The following is a 6688-nucleotide window of genomic DNA, read 5'->3' on the forward strand; positions in this document are numbered from 1 at the left end:
TGTTGTGAGATGGGTGGACCGGCGGCCATCCTGAGTGTATCCAATTCTATTTCTATTGTTATGCCACCTCTCCCTCTCTGGCCCCTGGGGCAGAAGGGCAGTTTCACACTCCTGTGGAGGTAGAAGAAGGGCTGCACCAACCCGCAGAACACCAGGAGGAACATGTTGAGGGCATCGAGCAGGCAGGACACTTCAGCTGTGATGCAGTCTTACAGCAGATAAATGACCGCTGTCGGACGGTTGATAATCAATATCACCGCCAGGTTGACCGAGACGCCCCATGATGAACGCTCTCTTCTTAATGGCATTCATCCCTTTTTTCTCCCTCTCCCCTCTTTCTCTTCTCTCCATCTCTCCCTGCCCCGGTAGGGTGCCCTTCAGGACACGGAGGATGGAGAGGCTGCAGAATAGATCGACCAATTGGAAGAGCAGGATGTAGGTGATGAAGCAGTGGATGGGGAACTGAGGTGCATAGAGGGAAACAGCCCTCCCTGTAAACATCAGTGTGACCTCCCTGGCCCCCGGCCGCACACCCCACCCTGTACCTTAAAAGGGTTTGTACTTCATATAGACCACAGGGTGGACCACCGCCAGGTAGCGCTCCACACAGATGCTGCACTGGAACACGGGACGGCTGAAGAGGAGAAGAGAGGCAGGGTAGGTGATTATCTGGAAGTGTATTGCCTTACCAGGTCATTTATGGTTTCTAAGCCTTTAGTTTTCCATGTGGACCAATTTATCTGTGACTTCTGAAAAGCTATCCAAGGATTGTTCCATAAGGTTGTGTTTTTAGGGACTGATATTGGTTCTTGTAGAATATGTTCCATATTCCAGGGGGATCATCAACTAGATTCAGCCACAGGATGATATTTTCTTGAGCAGATGGTTGGGGGGAAAGACCAGGTAGGGTCAGCAGGTAGCCTAGCAGTTATGAGTATTGGGCCAGTAACAAAAATGAGCTGATTTCCTTTTGTTTTTACAGTGTATTATGTCCAACAATTAAAAAATAAATAAAACATCTGAAAACTTAGGGGGCAAAGTAAAACCACCCATAGGGCCAAATTTGTCCGGCAGGCCGCCAGTTGGTGAAAACTATTCCATATTCCCTATTTAGAGCCCTTATTTTCACCAGAGTCATATACACTGAGCTCACAAAACTTTATGAACACCTGCTCTTTCCATGACATTGGCTGACCAAGTGAATCCAATTGAAAGCTATGATCCCTTATTGATGACACTTCAATCAGTGTAGATGAAGGGGAGGAGACAGGTTAAACAAGATTTAGAAGCATTGAGACTATTGAGACACGAATTGTGTATGTCTGCCATTCAGAGGGTGAATGGGCAAGGAATTTTTTTAAATTGCCTTTGAACAGGGTATGGTAGTAAGAGCCAGGTGCATTGGTTTCTGTCAAGAACTGCAATGCTGCTGGGCTTTTCACGCACAACAGTTTCCCGTGTGTTTCAAGAATGGTACATCACCCCTGCCTGTCCCCCTGTCTGCTACCCTCCCTGTCCCCCTGCCTGCTACCCTCCCTGTCCCCCTAACTGTGCCTCTGTCTGTCCCACTGCCTGTCCCCCTTCCTGTCCCACTGCCTGTCCCCCTTCCTGTCCCACTGCCTGTCCCCCTAACTGTGCCTCTGCCTGTCCCACTGCCTGTCCCCCTTCTGTCCCCCTGCCTGCTACCCTCTCTGTCCCACTGCCTGTCCCCCTTCTGTCCCCCTGCCTGCTACCCTCTCAGGCCCCCTGCCTGTCCCCCTTCTGTCCCCCTGCCTGCTACCCTCTCTGTCCCACTGTCTGTCCCCCCGCCTGTCCCCCTAACTGTACCTCTGCCTGTCCCCCTTCTGTCCCCCTGCCTGCTACCCTCTCAGTCACCCTGCCTGTCCCCCTTCTGTCCCCCTGCCTGCTACCCTCTCTGTCCCACTGTCTGTCCCCCCGCCTGTCCCCCTAACTGTACCTCTGCCTGTCCCCCTTCTGTCCCCCTGCCTGTCCCACTGCCTGTCCCCTAACTGTGCCTCTGCCTGTCCCACTGCCTGTCCCCCTAACTGTGCCTCTGCCTGTCCCCCTGCCTGCTACCCTCCCTGTCCCCCTGCCTGTCCCCCTAACTGTGCCTCTGCCTGTCCCCCTGCCTGCTACCCTCCCTGTCCCCCTGCCTGTCCCCCTGCCTGTCCCCCTAACTGTACCTCTGCCTGTCCCACTGCCTGCTACCCTCCCTGTCCCCCTGCCTGTCCCCCTAACTGTGCCTCTGCCTGTCCCACTGCCTGTCCCCCTAACTGTACCTCTGCCTGTCCCCCTAACTGTGCCTCTGCCTGTCCCCCTAACTGTGCCTCTGCCTGTCCCACTGCCTGTCCCCCTAACTGTACCTCTGCCTGTCCCCCTAACTGTGCCTCTGCCTGTCCCACTGCCTGCACATCTGTGTGCTGTATCAGATTGCCTTCGACCTGACATTCAAACAGTGACGTGTATTCATGTCAAGAGAAGCCAGGCTTCCCCAAAAGACTAACCAATAAAAATAAAAACCTAATATAATGAATCTTTTGTTCTCTTCTGTTTTATATATTACCTTCAATTCACAAGAGGCTGAATGTGTCTCACCGGAAAAGCATCCGAGCAAGCGAAACAGCGCACCTCTGACTCTGTATGTCTAGACCATTTCGGCCTCCCTTGATAAAAACAAATGGTTAAATAATAGCCCATCAATAGCATTAAGCTAAACTAAATAAGCTCAACTGTGAATGGTTCTGGCGCATTAAAAAAAGTGTCACGGGAAGCCAGTTTGGATTTGGCTTCTAACCAATCACAACACATCTCAAGCAAAAAGTCAAGTGACAGAAACATCTTGAATTAGTGCGTTGAGTTGTTGTCCCCCATTGGCTAGCTAGCTAGCTAACATTGGCCCATTCATAAATTAGCAATGGATATAGCGATTGGTACTTGTGGGTTTATTTAAATCTCCGTACTGGCTAATGATCATAATGGCGATACTGATCCAACCATAAATTCAAACTTGGTTCCCCTGGCCTGAGAGGATGGAAGTTCAATATGTGCTGTAGCTAGATGTAGTGGGCTAATGTTAAAAAGCTAGGTCATCATTTCCCATTAAAGAAAGTTAAGCTACAGGGCAAGCATTTTAGCCAGGTAGACCAGGACAACAAAAACTAAAAGTGTACTGTGTTTCTCTACAAGTAGAGTCAGTCAACATGTTTATTCTACTCGCATGAACACATGCACACACACACACACACACACACACACACACACACACACACACACACACACACACACACACACACACACACACACACACACACACACACACACACTCACACACACACACACACACACACACACACACACACCGAAATCAGAACCATGGACAGCCACATCATATTTAGCTTACGTTGATTGGACTAAATTGTTTTTAGTCTTGTTTAGTTATCACTGTATTAGACTAAGCAGAGGTGCTTTGATGATGTGGACATGCTGAAGTTGAAATGGTGCTGGAATAGTGTAAGCAGCTCCCGTTTTCTTTTTTGACTTGTGGTAACTCTCCGTGGTTCTAAATCAATAGATGATTTAGTAGTCCGAAAAAATGTTGGAAACATAAACTTGCTTGACCATGTTCTAGGTCATGTAACTGTTTGTTACATGCATTATGCTTTGTGGACTTCACCAGACAGAGGTTGCTCTCCGGTTTTGTGATGAATCAAAGGTGTGGTTGAATTTATTCTGCAACTGCGTCTTCTTATTGTCTCGGCCTTAGGCCTATATATCACAGTCACAAAGCATATGAACTAACAGGTTATAGAGCAAACAACACAATTATCACAACACACAGGTTGTAAAATGGCTTTTTGTTTTTTAACTTGTCATCCCCAGTGATTTTATCCACGCACCCCTACTGCATGTACATAGCCTGTTTCCTCTCTGACTGGACCCAGAGACAGCTAAGAGACATTTGTTTTTACATTTCCTGACTGTATCACTGGCTGAATTTCTCTGCTCTACATAAAGAAAACGACAGCTACATGAGTAGTTCTGCACACATATTTATTAACTGTGAAGGATTCAAAAAATTCAAAAAGATGTAGTGAACATGAAAACAAGTTTTAACCAAACAAAGTAAGTCTTATGTCACTAATAAATAGCTTTCATACATAAAGGTGCAATGTGAAGCAAGAAGATTGATAGGTAATCTTCCCATATACGAGGGAATAAATCAAACCAAGACTTGTAAAATTCCAGATTTCCTGCTTATTCTTTCCTCATGCCAGGAATCTTCTGAACAGGATTTCGGGAAAACTTGGGAATTTAGGGGACAGTTCCGTACTTTTGCAACCCTTATCAAAACACGTACACATTTTTGCCAGAGAATCAACAACTATCAACCTCTTTACAAGCTTATCAACCTCTTTACAAGCTATCAATTAACAGGTGGAAACAAACAGGTTACAACTGGCCATCTGTATAAGGTGAAACTTTGAGTATCAACTCTCTTAAAGACCTCTGATACAGGGCAGTTTCCCAGCCCTGTGGAGGTAGAGGAGGGGCTGCACAATCCCACAGACCACACCGATGAAGACACAAACATATATGGCTGAAAGGAACTGCCCCAAATCTAAGATTCCAATGAAAGGTAAAATCATTACCCATGGGAGGCAGTTCAACATCATAGCCACCATAATAATCAAAATGATATTAAACGCCCTTATCTTCATGTTGTTTGTCCCCTCCCTCTCCCCTTCCCCCGGCCCTGGACGTTTCAGAGCCCTGAGAACTGAGAGACAGCAGAATAACATGAATGAAATGAAGAACAGAATTCCACTCAAAGACACAAAATATATAACATTTAGGCTCTTCGCCAGCATAAAAGTAAGACAGAACACGGTCACAACCAACCAGATTAACCCAGAACATGCCACCTTGTATCTGAGGAGTTTGTACTTCAGGAAGACAACAGGGTGGACCACCGCCAGGTAGCGTTCAAAACATATACAGCACTGGAACAGGGTCCGACCAAAGATGGGAAAACCACCACAGAATGACACTAGAGCTCGGAGAGGGGGAATAGGGAAGTGTATGTAGACAAAGAAGAAGACAGAACACAGGCAGCAGAGGATCTCAGATACAGCCAGGTTGAGAGCGAAGAACTCTGAGGTCATCGTTTCTCCCGCTCCGGTCACTATCAGCCACAGGACGTAGACATTGGTGGGGAGACTGAGGATGAGATTGACTGCATAGCAGGCTGTGCCGATAGAGGAATCAATTTCCGCATAGCCAGAGAGGACAGAAGAATGGTTAGAAGAGTTCATATTTTTATTTTGACCAATCTCAGTTTGTAAGTACCAGCTTTGATGTTCCAAGTATCACTGTGGAAGAGAGAGAGAGAGAGAGAGAGAGAGAGACAGACAGAGAGAGACAGAGGGAGAGAGAGAGAGACAGAGAGAGAGACAGAGAGAGAGACAGAGAGAGAGACAGAGAGAAACAGAGAGAGACAGAGAGAGAGAGAGAGAGAGAGACAGACAGACAGAGACAGACAGAGAGAGACAGACAGAGAGAGACAGAGAGAGAGACAGAGAGACAGAGAGAGAGAGAGAGGCAGAGGGATACATGTATAAATCTCATGCAATATACAAGTACATTTAAATAGCGTTTAATGTGTTTTTTAAATACCAACTGAAAATACTAATTACTGTAAGATATTCATAACAAACATGCATAAACTATCCCATGCAGAATGTCTAAGAATTCCAGATATTGAACAGAAAACAAAGGGGAAAACCTCAGAAGTGAACTGAATACTTCTTCTACAGCAACAATACTGATATTAAAGAGGAAAAATAACAATTTCAAACCTTGACTGATGGAGTTATTCTTTGTATTGGAAAGTCTGTGTCCATCAAGAAGTGAATGTTGGGTGATACACAACAGACACAACATAACAGTGGCAAAACGAATGGAAAGGGAGGACGTGCCTACCCTTATCCAATGAGAATGCTCATCTTTGTTTTTAACCCCATTCAAAACAATTTCCATTTGGTTTGACCTGATTACAAGTCAAGTCTATTAGTCCCAGTTTGTATACCTGTTGAGTCACAAACAGGTGCAGCAGGTCATTACACCTATGCAAATGATTGTGTTTGACGGGTCCTAATGATACACAGTTTAAGATTGATTGAGGATGTTTTGTAAATCCATGTTCACACTGCATGCCTTGATGCTCAAATCAGTTTTGTTTTTACTGACTGTCCAAATAGCAAGTTGTAAGTGACCAAGTTGGATTTGTGTGTGTTCAGAGAGCAATCATTTCCTGACATTTCCTGACATGTCATAATGACTGATGTGTGCGCAGTGGTGTAGGTTGATTGGTGCATGTGCTTCCTATATCTCAGAAGTTATGTAGTAAACTAAGGTGACAACAATGCCTTCCATGGACTTTTCCCAGTTGCTTTGAAGGTTCAAAATCATAGTGTAAGAACACTTTTAAATGATCAAAGGATAGGATGATCCAACTTGAAAAACTTTTGGGGGGGCTTGACACAACAGTCACTTTTCTTGCATATTCATTAATTTGTTTGTAAACAATTATCAAGCCAGTTAGATACCACGGTTCATAGGCAAAAAAATCAGAAGTTCCAAGGCCAGGAATCAGAATTGTATCCGATTTTAAACCACCTACAAAAGTTGT

General features: G+C 45.5%; 1 long non-coding RNA gene across 1 annotated transcript; it reads right to left on the bottom strand.

Annotated features, from left to right (window-relative positions):
- Positions 1–5305: 5305 nt before the first annotated feature.
- Positions 5306–5968, bottom strand: LOC118941382 (uncharacterized). The gene is made up of 2 exons (XR_016488773.1): positions 5856–5968; positions 5306–5369 (listed from the first exon to the last, which is right to left on the bottom strand). It is a non-coding gene; the product is annotated as an uncharacterized LOC118941382 (long non-coding RNA).
- Positions 5969–6688: the final 720 nt, after the last annotated feature.

This window comes from Oncorhynchus mykiss, chromosome 19 (genome assembly GCF_057628025.1).
Source record: "Oncorhynchus mykiss isolate SJ-2025 chromosome 19, ASM5762802v1, whole genome shotgun sequence".
In the NCBI taxonomy this organism is placed as follows: Eukaryota; Metazoa; Chordata; class Actinopteri; order Salmoniformes; family Salmonidae; genus Oncorhynchus; species Oncorhynchus mykiss.